This window comes from Lactuca saligna, chromosome 4 (genome assembly GCF_052625555.1).
Source record: "Lactuca saligna cultivar CGN05327 chromosome 4, ASM5262555v1, whole genome shotgun sequence".
In the NCBI taxonomy this organism is placed as follows: Eukaryota; Viridiplantae; Streptophyta; class Magnoliopsida; order Asterales; family Asteraceae; genus Lactuca; species Lactuca saligna.
Window position 1 is genome coordinate 273,159,696 of NC_136420.1, and position 14,350 is coordinate 273,174,045.

General features: G+C 35.9%; 1 pseudogene across 1 annotated transcript; it reads left to right on the forward strand.

The window, feature by feature from the left end:
* The first annotated feature begins 5,404 nt into the window (after nucleotides 1-5,404).
* LOC145040671 (benzaldehyde dehydrogenase, mitochondrial pseudogene) lies at nucleotides 5,405-9,141 on the forward strand (annotated as a pseudogene). The gene is made up of 5 exons (XR_013679902.1): nucleotides 5,405-5,632; nucleotides 5,760-5,849; nucleotides 5,936-6,322; nucleotides 7,636-7,701; nucleotides 8,974-9,141. The product of XR_013679902.1 is annotated as a benzaldehyde dehydrogenase, mitochondrial pseudogene (transcript).
* The last annotated feature ends 5,209 nt before the right edge of the window (nucleotides 9,142-14,350 follow it).

A 14,350-nucleotide genomic window follows, 5' to 3' on the forward strand; every position in this document is an offset into this window, starting at 1 on the left:
CTTCGCCATACACAGTAAGCACTCCCCCACTAGGGTGTTGTATGGTCACCAGCTGTCTCTCGCAGTCAATAACCGCTCCAAACTTACTCAACCAGTCCATGCCCACGATGACACAGACATCTCCCATCGCGATAAGAACTAAATCAATTGGGAACTTGACGCCAAAAATCTCAAGCACACATCCTCGAATCACTTTGGTAGCATACACCACTTTCTCATCAGCTATGGAAACCCTTAGGGGTCAACTCATCACCTCCCGACTAATACTGATGTGCTGACTAAAAGCCAAAGATACAAAAGACCGACTCACACCCGAGTTAAATAATACCAAGGAAGGTACATAATTCACAAGAAAAGTACCTACGCATATCATAATATAAGCACAATATGTCAACATGAAAGTAAATACACGAAAGAATACATACCAGCCACGACATCGGGCGATGCGCGGACCTCCTCCGCAGTTAACTGAAAAGCTCTCCCTCGAGCCTTCGGAGCCTCGGCCTTTGTCGGTCGAATCTCAGTAACCCTAGCAGCAGGCGCAAATCCCTGTGCTGATCCCTGGTGTAGCTGAGGACACTCGGCCTTCCGATGGCCGATCTGTTTGCAATGGAAGCAAACCATAAATCCCCGTGGGGCAATCCCTGGCGATATGCCCCTCCTTGCCACATTTATAGCAAGCGCCCAATCGACAAGCCCCCTGATGTCCTTTGCTGCACTTCCCGCAAGTGCGGCCCTTCTGGCCTCTCGTCCTCGAATCGGCGGACTTGGTCCGCTTGGCTGCCGACTGAGACTGATCCGGCCATCGATCCATCCTCTGAGACTCAGCCTCCTCCCTAGCCTAAGTCTCCAACTCAATCTCCCTCTTCCGGGCATTTTCCTGGAGCTTAGCAAATGTCCGATACGTTGAGTTCGACACGAACTCCCGAATGTACCTCCTCAGAATACCCAAATATCGGCTCATCCGTGCCTGCTCAGTAGACACCTGCTCAGGGCAGAACATCGCCCTTTAATGAAACTTCCGGGTGACAATAGTAACCGAATCATTACACTGCTTGAGGGTCGAGAACTCCTGAATCAGTCGTTCCATCTCCACCGGGGGAACATACTCGTCTTTGAACATGGTGGTGAACCTCTCCCAGGTCACTGCTGAAATCTCTACAAGAGTGAAGTTCGCTGTCACGAACTTCCACCAATCCTTCGCTCCCAGGCGAAGCTGGTTCAAAGCGAACTGTACCCTCAGATGCTCCGGGCATGAATGCGTATAGAAGCATCCCTCAATGTCAGCAATCCATCTCACCGCAACGATCAGATCCTGCATCCTATCAAACTCGGGTGGCTTCATGTTATTGAACTCCCAAAACAACAACGAGTCACCTCCCTGGGGCCTGGCAGCAGCCACAGCTGCTGTAGCTGTAGCGGCTGTGGCCTCAGTCACCGTGGTGTACCGCTCATCAAAAGTCTCCAACAGTGTGGTCTTGATAGACCCAAACATCTCCGGAATCTCGACGCTAATTACCGCAGCCACCTCATCGTGAATCATCTGACGAAGCTCCTCGTCACTCACACCACTCATCCTAGGTTTGTGGTGTGTCCCAACCATGATGCCTCTCTAAAATACAACATAAAAATATCAGAGACTCGATCGAGCATACTCGCACTCGATAACACAACCCTACTCGGCCTCCAATACCTAAAGGATTCTTACTTGGGCTGCCCACTGATCCGATGTCTTCAGTAGTATGGGCCCTATACTACTGATCACACCGCATCAGCATTCACCACAAGTCCTCCTCCTTGGATCCCGCAACGCAAGTACTCTATTCTCGCTATGCATTGGCTACCTACTCGCTCTCAAGGCATCTCATAGCAGTAGGATTCTCCTAGACTAAGGCATCACAAATCAGGCCACTCTAGTCCTAATATGAATACCTAGTCTACTCTAGCATGCATAACATATCGTAGCATATCTCATAACACATATTGTAAGGGTATCTTGGGGATTTTACCGTTCGGGCGCTGGCTGACCATACACACTGCTCCTTCTTTGATTATCTCAAACCTCTTGTAAAATTTAATGCTTTTATTATTGGAATTTTTTTCTCAAATCCTCGGTTTGAGTTCAGTTACGCCCGAAGGTGCACCCGAATCCCTCAAACCAAGGCTCTGATACCAACTTGTAACAACGTGAATTTTCAAAACAATTTTTTTCATTTCTCAAACAACATAAACCATCATATAATATTCTTAAGTCTCATGTTTAGCAAATGTCATCATAATAAGATACATCCCAAGATCATAAAATAAGTCTTCCGTCAGTGTGTACACATCATGCCGGCGCCTTCCCACGGTCCTCGCTCGTACCTGAAACACATAACATAACAACTGTAAGCATAAATGCTTAGTGAGTTCCTCAAAATACCACATACACACGTACGCCCTTCCAGGCCATGACCATCCGGTCCATGTCTCTCAGGGGACTTCCGTCCCGACCCGGTAAACCTTCCGGTCCTACCCGCATCGACTTTCCGGTCCACATCGCAATGCCTTCCGGCCCTAACATAATTCCTTCCGGCCCATATCAAGCATAACATACATAGCACATACAACGCATATATCATATAGCATATCCGACCTTCCGGTCCCGCATAGGTACCCTCCCAGGTACAGTATAGTGAGAAGACTCACCTCTTATATCTCGGTAAATCACTGACTCGGTAGAAATACGATCTAGCCTCTGCCTAAACACATAAAACAATACTCCCATAAATATAACTATACTCCCACCTTTCCTCAGAAGGGTAAAAGACCATTTTACCCCTCTTCTGGCTCAAAAGGCCTTACTGCTAACCAAACCCTAAAAGTCAACCAAAGTCAACGGTCAAACTTTGACCCAACTCGGCGAGTGCACTTGGGCAACTCGGTGAGTCCACCTGTCTCCACTTAACTCCTTAGTCCCATTTAACACATCGAGTCCCTCCCTTAATTCGACGAGTCCCCAGGCAAGAATCACGGGGCTACCCTAACTCAACTCGCCAAGTCCCAAGAACAACTCGGCGAGTACATGCCATGCACAGGTTCTATTGACCTCCTGAGGTCAGATCCGTTCCTCAAATCCATAAATCTAACCTTCCCAAGCAATATAATCACGTAAAGCTCGAATCTTGATGCTTATAAATATACATAATGGCATCAAATGGTGATTTAGTCCCAAAAATGGCAACCTAAGTCCAGTCACCCCACAAGGACTCATAAAGCTTAATGGATTGAAGTCTCTGGATCTCTTTGATTCCATATCCAAAGCATAAACTCGATAAGGGACCAATTGCTCCACATAAACATCCTCACAAGAGGTTAGAAAACCTTAATCTCTAAGTTCAATACCAAAACTGAAGAAGGTCCGAATGAATACCTCAATTTGAAGTCTCTGGCCTCTGAAACCACTTGAATCACACCTCCTTCAGCCTCCTCTTGCTCTTGATCACCTTCTTTTTGCCAAACCAAGGATAGAAAGATCAATTATGGCTTCTCCTTTCTCTAAAGCGATATAGATCACTAAGGGAGCTCTCAAGGGACTGGTAGCCACAAATGGAAGGCTAAGAGTGCCCTTAAATAAGCTCCAACCCCAGAGGATTAGGGTTTCATTAAACAGCGTGGACTCGCCGAGTTCATTCATGGACTCGTCGAGTCCAATGCGAATCTGGATGAACAACCACGACCCTACTCGGCGAGTCTACGCATCAACTCGCCGAGTTCCTTCACATAATTCAAAAAAATAAATATTAAGTAAGATGTCTGGGATTCCGAATGTTACAAGACTCCCATAGAATAACCAAAGAAAAAGAGAGTAATTGAAACAATTTTCGTATGTTTATTCCATATTAAGGGAATTTTGTGCATTACGCGGAATGCAATTATAAAGTTTATTATATAAATAGTTTATGGATTTTTTACTTTCATTAGGATTACAATTGAATTTAGGTTTTACATACTTTTAACTATTTATAAAATAATCATTGGACTAATGCTAAAATTATTAAAGTGTCAATAAATGTTGTTTAAAGTTTAACAAGTACAACTAAGTAGCTTTTTTAGTTACACTGATATTTATGACTATTAATTAAATACGATTGAAGTAGTGTTTAGTCTGTTGAAATAATGATATGAACATCTAATGTTGACTAAATATTGTACCAAAATTTTGTTATATGCATTGAAACTCAATTTTAATCTTCCAACTTTTGAAATTCTAATTAAAGGTTGTTAGAATTAAACCAACACAACTAAAAAGGTTTTTTTCGTTCATTATACTTTTGAGACTTAATTAAACAATATTAAAATATTTAAATTGTGTACAGTAATTTAAATAAATAATATAACCATCTAATGTCTAGACCAAATGTTATACCAAAAACCTCCAAATCAATTTTGTATATATATATATATATTAAAGATGAGCACCATTTTGAATAGTGAACATTCTATTTTTTTTTTTTTGGCAAAAATGGCCCGTAGCTTTTCATATTTTGGGTTGTTCAGATTTTTGGCACTAAAGTTTGTGGTGTTAACAATTTGGTCCCTTTGAAGATAAGAATGGAGCTCATACGTGTCATTCCCATGCCTTTCCCCATCGTTTCTGCCTTATCTCCCCCCCCCCCCCCACCCCCACCTCCTTTCTCATCCAGTCATATTCCCATTTCGATGTTCCTCAAAAGAATAGATCGTCTGGATTTGGGTCATCAGCGCCTCCACCACCATTTCACATTCTGATTCTTCACTGTTACGTCACCCCCCAATCCGTTTTCACTAGGTTTAGTTCCCTCTGTCGAATATTGTTAGTCTGTCGCATCCCCCATGCCTCCACTTCCCCCATCTCGGACGTCGCCTCCAGCTCTCTGCGATCACCATCCTCGATTCAGCTTCCAATACCGATGCACCTCACCGCCATCGCTCCACCAAGGCTTCATGTCATCGCCGCTTCCGCCACCAGTCCAGGAAACCCACCACTTCCCCCACCGCTTCATTGTTCCTCGATTACAACACTTTGCTTCATTCCAGTTTTGCATCGGTTGGATGGGTCTAATTTCATTTTATTCTTATTTAGGTTTCGATGAATTTGAAAGGGGTTTGAAGGCCGGCTTCCGAATTCCAGGTATCTCACCTCTAATTTTGGATTTCAAGTAGCTTAGACTATGAAGTTGCCGACAGTGTGAATCGAAATCAGATTAGGGTGTACGTATCTTTCTCTTATTTATTTTTTTCCCCGTTTCTGTTCAACGTATTTGCAGTTTTGTGTTTGGTTTGATAAAGATGATATACTCTAGGTTTTCTACAATTTCTCTTTATGATTTTGGAATTTGGCAACATATTATTCGCCTATGATGGATTCTACTGATTGGACTGATTCTTGGATAAGATCCATGGGTTAACGGTTCCAGAAGACAGGCCTTACCAAGTGCATAATCTGCATGAAGCAATTGGGGTTGCTAGACAGATCATTCCATGGAACTTTCCTCTTCATATGTTTGCTTGGAAAGTCGGTCCTGCCCGTGCTTGTGGCAACTCCATTGTTTTAAAAACAACTGAACAAACTCCATTGACTGCTCTTTATGTTGCATAATTGCTCCATGAGGTACCATAAGATTTTATATATGGGAAAAATAGCTAGACCTTTTGTTTGTTGTTTTTTGGAAGCACGGATTATAGGAAAAAAAAACATTATGTTTTTGGAGTATATTTAAATTGGCTTTTATCTGTAGGCGGGTCTTCCTCCTGGTGTTCTTAATATAGTTTCAGGATTCGGTCCAACTGCTGGAGCAGCTCTTACTAGCCATATAGATGTTGATAAGGTAAATAATTAGTGTTAAAATATTTAAATCCTTTTATATTATGCTCATTTGCATCAAATTTGATAATTCAATGCTTTCATTTGCAGATTGCTTTTACAGGATCAACTGAAACCGATAAAATTGTGCAAGAATTGGATGTAAAAAGCAATCTTAAGCCATGTACTTTAGAGCTTGGAGGGAAATCACCTTTTATCATTTGTGAGGATGCTGACATTGATAAGGTTGTTGAACTAGCTCACTTTGCCCTCTTTTTCAATCAAGTTTGTACTTTTAAAATTTAAAATTTTCTATCTTTTTGATCTCAAAATGAATGAGCTAATTATTTTAATATATAGGGTGAATGTTGTTGTGCTGGTTCAAATTCCTTTGTTCATGAGCACGTATACGATGAGTTTATAGAGAAATCAAGAGCACGCGCTCAAAGACACACTGTTGGTGATCCTTTCCAAAAGGGTATTGAACAAGGCCCTCAGGTATTTGCTTTCCGGGTTGTTTTTTTGGACTTAATGGGTTAGCAGTTGATATATGAATGTTTCTTTTTTACTTAATGTAACAATCCGAAATTTGTATCACTGCTTGTAACCCTTTTCGTAACTCATTTCGATAATCCAATCGCCGTTTCCAATTTCGTTTCCAATTATGTCATTTAATTAAGTCATTAATATGTATTTTATATTATGACTTAATGGGTGTCCTAATGCCTTTAGAACTCATTCTATCATCTCATATTAGTGATCGGAACATTTCTAGAATCAACCACATCGAGTTACGGCAACTTAATCGGGTGCGACCAAATGCCCCGTCTAACGCCGGTATCGGGTAGAATTCCTCTGTGTCCAAATCCCGAACACTATTTAAAGTGTTCTAAGCTTCCATTTGAAGCTTTTGCTTCATCTCACTACTCTCTCTCTAACCTCTCTCCTAAATCCAGGTTTAAGGGTCCAAATCATCAATTTAAGGCTTCAAATCTTTGAGGTAACTTCCCTAACTTGTTATACAACCCCTCTAGCCTTCAAATTCGAGTTTAAACCACGGATTAGGACCATTATCATGGGTTTACGGCCCTAGAACTGTCCTAGGCCATAAACTCATTTAAATGGGATTTTTGAGCATCAAAACCCTTCCAAACCACAAGTAGACCTTAGATATGGCTAGATGACTTCATGGAATGGACTTGGAATGCCTTAAACATGGTTTTTGAAGGGTAAACATGAGTTTACTGCCCAAGAACAATCTTGGGCCATAAACTCCTCATTCATGGGGAGTAAACTCTTTTTCTTGTGTTATAAAGCCATATAAACACACCAATAGTCTTGGAATAAATCCTAGAATCATCTAAAAATAGTTTAAGGACCTTAAACATGCCAAACACCCTCCAATTACGTGTTTACGGCCAAGACACCCCCAAGAACATATTCATGGGTCGTAAACTCCTTTATACATGTCAAATGGTACCCTAAATTCATACCTAGGCTTGGAAAAGTAGTAGGAATCACATATGATTAAGCTAAGACCATTAAATCATCAGTTTACGACCGTAAACTCCTTGTTTAGGGCTGTAAACTCCCTTAAATAATGTCATTTGGTGATTTAATTTACTCCCATGCCTTAGGTAAAATTGTTCCAAGTCCCAAGTCCCACGCATCAATACACGTCCGTAGATGTCACCCGGGTCACTCCAAACACTCGTTTTGAGGTGTTTTCGTTTATTGGAGTGTAATATCATATCTAATTAGAGTTTATGAATCTAATTAGATATATTTGTATACCATTTCATATTACATAGGAATCTCGCGTGTTATCAAGCCTCGATTCGACACTTAGCATCCGGAACGTCACAATTTCTCGTCTGGTGAGTTCATACCCCTACCCTTTTTCAATGGTTTTTAAATGTTTTCAGGGGGAATACAAGAAAAAGTACAAGAATATCTTGTACTTAAATACACTATTTCATTTAAATGGTTTCATAATTCTCACACTTTTAAGAATTGAAAACTTACTAACAAACTGTTTTAACTCGCAGAGTTGTTTGTTCAAACCGATTTTCAATTCTTATTATATACTGTTATGTTGTATACTTTACAATTGATTGTTCACACTTATATTGATTGAGATTATAAAACATTTGTAAAGTCTGTAATAAAACGCCCTAGGCTCGAGTGTAAAGGACAAACACCTTTAGAAAACATAAAACATTGTAACGTCCTTAATAATACACCTAGGCTCGAGTGTAAAGGACAGGCACATTAAAACTTAGTTGGTCATAGATACTATTTCCCTAGGCGAGAAGTAAAGGTAATCTTAAAAGATTGGAGACACGTCCTCTGTAACACTTCCTTGGCACGAGAGAGTGGAGGTCAAACCCTGTAACCAGAATCTCCAGGAGGGAGAACGTGACTTGAGTGTATAGATCTATACGGGACTGACAATCCCGCACCTGGCTGCTAGCTACAACCGAACCAAAAGGTTCAAGGGTGACGAAAGTCATATAAAGTATACTAGCCCTGTCCCGAGTCATATCTAGTCTGAGTATGGTTAAGGACTCGCAATCAAGATTATTAACGCTTTACATGTATTATTAGTTTTATGTACGTAATAAAACTAATGTACGTTTAAGGATAATCGGACTTTCAGGAGACACACACACAATCAGGAAAACATGGGGTTTTCCTGGGGATAACATTGAACATAATTTGAATCCGTAACAGTTAGCACACACAGAATTGGTAACAATACACACACACATTCAGGAAAACATGGGGTTTTCCTGGGGATAACATTTAACATAATCGGAACCGGTAATAGTTCGTACACACAGAATCAGTAACAGTTCACACATACACATGTAGGAAAATATAGGATTTTCCTGAGTAACCGTAGTACATAACCAGAAAAGTGTAACAAGTTAAATAACTAAACTTTACAATTCACAAGAACAATCATGTTTTCTTGCTACATCTTTTACATTACATTTTGGATTTGGTAACCAACTTTTAAGAAAATATGGGATTTTCCTGGATAACCACTTTTTCAGGAAACTAAAGGAACTCGTATATTTTCATAAAACTAACCGCTTATGAACTCACCAGCTTTATGCTAATTTTCAAACCGCTTGTATTCTCAGGTCCGCATTAGACAGGTACCCGACGATCTATTTTGGCGAAGACGGAGTGCGTAGAAGACTCGTCTCATTTTGTTCATATATACTATGTATCACACTTGTACAATTTACTTTTGAAACAAATGTAAATTTTTATATATGTAATGTAATGGTTGTCTACTTTGCTTACTATGTGCATTGGATTTGATACTCAACGTGGAGTCAACCTTGGAAATGTTTCCGCCTTTGGTTTTCGGGGTGTGACACTTAATCTGTATAGAATGACTAATGGATTAAACCGACAAGCCTGGCTTAACGTACGCATGTACAATTTTCAGATCGACCTGGAGCAATTTGAGAAGATTTTAAAATACATAAAATCTGAGGTTGAAAGCAATGCGACTCTTGAATGTGGAGGTGACAGATTAGGGTCCAAAGGTTTCTACATCTAACCAATCGTTTTCTCTAATGTTCTGGTACAATGTTTACCAATAAAACCCTCATCTATCCCTTGACCAAAACGTAAGAAACGTTGACAAACATTATAAATTGTTTATATTATAATTGTGCAACATAAAGAGCAGTCAATGGAGTTTGTTCCATGTATTTGGTTTTAAGTTTATCGAATGTCTTATCACTTTTCCATTACAAATTTTCTTTAATTTCATTTTATTCTGTTGCAGATATTTATTTTATTTTGATTATATTAATCTATATTTAGTATATTAATATTAATTAAGATGGAAAAGGTTTGCCCTAGATGTGGGACCCAATTTCCATATGTAGTAATGGCAGAACCAGAAGTTGCTGCTAGTGACTATGTCGTCAATTGGTCAAAATACTATTTGTCTTTCATAACCCAATCTTTAAAAATAAAATATTTTTTGTAAACAACCTACACAGATGTCAAATTTTACCCGAAAAATAGAAAGTTTTTATGTAGCATGTTGCAGTAATTATTGACTTTGTAGTAGAAATAGAAATAAAATATTGATAAATATTTATTCATCATACACGTGGCATGAAAGGAAAAGATGAGGTGGTGAGCAAGGATAAGAACTAGAGAAAAGAGGACATGACTAATGTGTAGGTAGCCTACACACCTTTACAAGCAAGTTGTTTTACATGTTCATTCTTTTGTATCTTAATCGCCAACTATATTTATTTGTTCAGTTCGATTATTATTATTTACAACTATTATTAAGTTAATGGTGGGAATATATTTGTTGTATAATATGTTGCAGAATCACAACAATTTTTCGGTCTATTGATTTTGGATCTTTCAAAGTATTTCCCAAAAATGTGGATGTCGCTAAGGCATAGGTTAACAATCAAAGCTTTTTTTATTTTGCTTTGTATCTAATTTTGAATATGAATCATATGATACTTAGTATTTTGTTTTGATGTTTATTTGTAGATCTTATTACTGCAAAAAAAATATATGGTTATAGACAAGAGTATTCAAAGAACAACCCTTGGTTCCAATTTCATTTTAATTTCAAAATCCTAAAAAGATGAAAGTACAGATTAGTGTATCTCTCAACCATAAATTCACTTTGAAAACTTCTCTTTATATTTAAAAGGTTATTGTGATGGTTTTGTGGTTAAAAAAATTGGATCAAACTGACCCTGCATACTGTTTCTATACTTAAAACAAATTTGAATTGAGGATTTTTGGACCAAACTGCCCATGCATAGTGTTTTTAAACTCAAAAAAAAAAAAAATATTTTAACAGTTTTCGATGAAACTACCCATGCATATTATTTTTATGGTTAAAAAAATTGATTTTAGCAGTTTTGGACCAAAATGCCCCTGCATAATGTTTTTATAGTTAATTTTTTTTTTTAATTTAATAATTTTGGATGAAACTACGATTGCATACCGTTTTTATAGTTAATTTTTTTTTTATTAAAGTAGTTGTAATTACCTTCTCACCCAAATTAATCACATCACTCTTGTAGAAACTAAGGACCCATGACAACCTATGATTACTAGGTGTATACGTTGGGGGTTGTATATAATTAAGATTCTATCTTCATATCTCATGTATACTCATGGACCATCGCAACAACAAAAGGCTGTTAAGAATGTTCCCTCCACACAAATGCATAAATTATATGAGGTCAGAAGTTAAAACTTCATAAAGTCTCAATGGATACTTGATTTCTATATTTGTAATTGTGTTTTTTTTTTTTTTTACAAAAAAACTATGAAATTGTACATGAACATGCTTTAGAGCCTTGACACCTTTACAATTCCGATTCAGCAATGAAGTTAACAACCTTCATCTTAGTGGTGCACCCACTGATGAAAATTGGGAAAAAGGGATCCACGATTCTCCATGACTCTATAAGAAATTTTACTAAAAACTATATATGATTTACTCATTTACTATGCTAGGTTTCATGTATTTATTCATAATATTGCAAACTAAAGTTTTGCTTTGTTTATTTAACAAAAAAAGTCATGTTATGTTAGTAAATAACCGAGAAGGGTACATCTGTCAAATAATAGAAAAGTAAAAACTACTACTTTTCTATTAACATTTACATTTTGCCAAGGTTTATAGAGAAGAAAACTAATGCAAAACCATTTTGTGGCATCATTAAAATTTATAAATTAAAGAAAGTTGGTCTTAACAGATGAGAAACGTGTGTGTGGGCATATATATATATATATATATATATATATATATATATATATATATATATATATATATATATATATATATATATATATATATATATATATATATATATATATATACATGTAAATTAGTTAGCAACAGGAAAGATTTGCCTCTTCTTAAATGATTACTTTTATCCAACTATACATTAACAAAACTATAATTCTACATCCTCTTTCAACTTTTGACTAAGATTCATCTTATATAATAGTTAGGATAATAATAAACAATGTTGATTTTTTTTTAAAATATAAGATTGTTTACAAAAGAACCTAAATTTGTCAAAGAAGTTGCAGAAACCACTAGTGTGGTCCTAGACATTGACTTTTGAGCCATTAGACTTAGAGATCATTTCATGTTTTTCTAGTTGAGGTGCTCCAGTATGCTACTTTCCTTTTCGGTGTAAAGAATAACTTACATGTTTTAGTCATTGACTTTATCTGATCAAATAACATTTACAAAGAATAAACAGGTGAAAAAATTATCGCATCCAATCCCCACAATGCGGGGATCCCCCATCTAGTTATTATAAACTAAATTATATGCATATGTTATTTTATTACATGGGAGTGTATATTATTTTTGCTATACACACATATTAATCAAATATGTAATACAAATTAAATAGACATTGAGACAATATAATTCAACTACTATCTAATAAAATTATTCATATTTATATGTATTAAATAAAAATAGATGTTTGGAAGATGTTATATATATAAACATAAGACCCTACAGTTTTAGAAATAATATTTGACATATCTTTAGAATTAGTAGTTGATAACTTTCAACCCAAATATAAAATCAATAAAATTAATCGTATTTATGTATATTAAATTACAATAGCATAGTCATCGAACTATAGATTTTTTGAAAAAATCATTTTGTAATAAAAAATTTGGAGGTAGAACGCTATGATGCGGAAAATTTTCAAACAATTCTAAAAAAAATATGAATAAAATAAGTACGCCATTAAAATAATATTCATATGTGAATAGAATTCATCAAAACACAATTCTTGTTCAAACAAACTTTATAAAAATCAAAATCCACTAACACTTTTATTTTAGGTCTAAATGTAAAATCTTCACTTAAAAATTTATCGTTATTTGTATCTTATTTTTCTTTTACAAACACACTTTCAACACATAACACGTCAATTTTGACAACACTTTTCTTTTTGCCCTGAACGCACAACCTTGAGACATTTCTTCATCATCTCTAAATACGAAAAACTTTTCGATAGACTCTTGTACACTACAAACTTCTTATGAACATTTAAGAAATAGGTAAAAAAGATGTGGAAAAAAGAAAGAAACCTATTTGAAACTTCTTTCATTCTCATGTACTCAAATAATGGAAATGAAAAGAGAAGAGAAACAAATATTTCTTAAAGAAAATATTTCAATTAAAGAAACATTTAAATAGCATAATATGAAATTTTTGAGAGTTTCAAATATATATATATATATATATATATATATATATATATATATATATATATATATATATATATATATATATATATATATATATATATATATATATATATATATATATATAGATGATTTATCTTAAACCATATTCTTTTAAATGACCAACTTTATAAGAGAACTAGTGGAACATTCGTACGTTGTACTGGAAGAAAATTATATTGTAATATATATATATATATTGTTAAATAGAACTAATATGATGAAAGAGATGTTATTGGAAGGTTTGGCATTTAAGACTTATATTATAGTATTTATATTTAACCGTATAATTTTGATTCTTTATCCGTAGGTTGCACATTAAATTAAAATTTTAAACACAATTAATTTAATAACTATACTCATTTGTTTATTTATTTAATTTATTTAACCATATTCAATTGAACACCCCCACCCCACCCATATACACAAAACCCTTCTTTTTACAATATTTAATGGATTGGTTGGTTAAAATACTTTTATTATATAACTCCTACAACTTTTCAAATTATGTTAACTTATTTATTAGTTAATCAAAATATATGAATTTAGATTAACGATCTTGCTTTTTTTACTATTATATATAAACACTTTTTCTTAAAGTATGTCATTATCTAGTGAAGTATATGTTGGTATTTCACTAATTGTATTTAAGTGTAACGAGTTGACTTGTTGATCAAAATTAATTCTGATGAATATTAAACAACTAAGGAAGATGCGGAGTGCACACTTGTTTAAGTTTATTCAAGATTCAAAAAATATTGTCATTTAGGGGGCGAAGCCACTAAACGAATGGGGGCCCGGGGCAGTGCCTCTGGAAGCGAGGTCCAAGAGGCGACATCCTCTTGCGGGGTCTAAGGGGCAAAGCCCCTGGCTGGGATCAAGCTTTGAATATTTGACCCAAATTTGGCTTTGCATTAATCCTTGTAGAAAACCCGTTTTATGATAGTTTTTTTACTGTTGGAAAAAATGTTTTATGACCGTTTTATCAGTTTTTAGAAATGAAATTGTTTTGTGATGGTTTTCTAACAAAGGAGGTATTGTAATTTTGGTTAGTTTTTTGGTACTTACAAACTTGATACTTCTCATTCTCTCTTCTGAATCTCTTATGAGTCCTATCCAATCAAATATTAGGAAGTACCACTCAAATACTTTGATTTAAAAGTGAATTCACAATATGTTAAATCACTTGTTGTATATATATTAGCAGTGGAAGGTTATACGAAGGTTATACTTAAA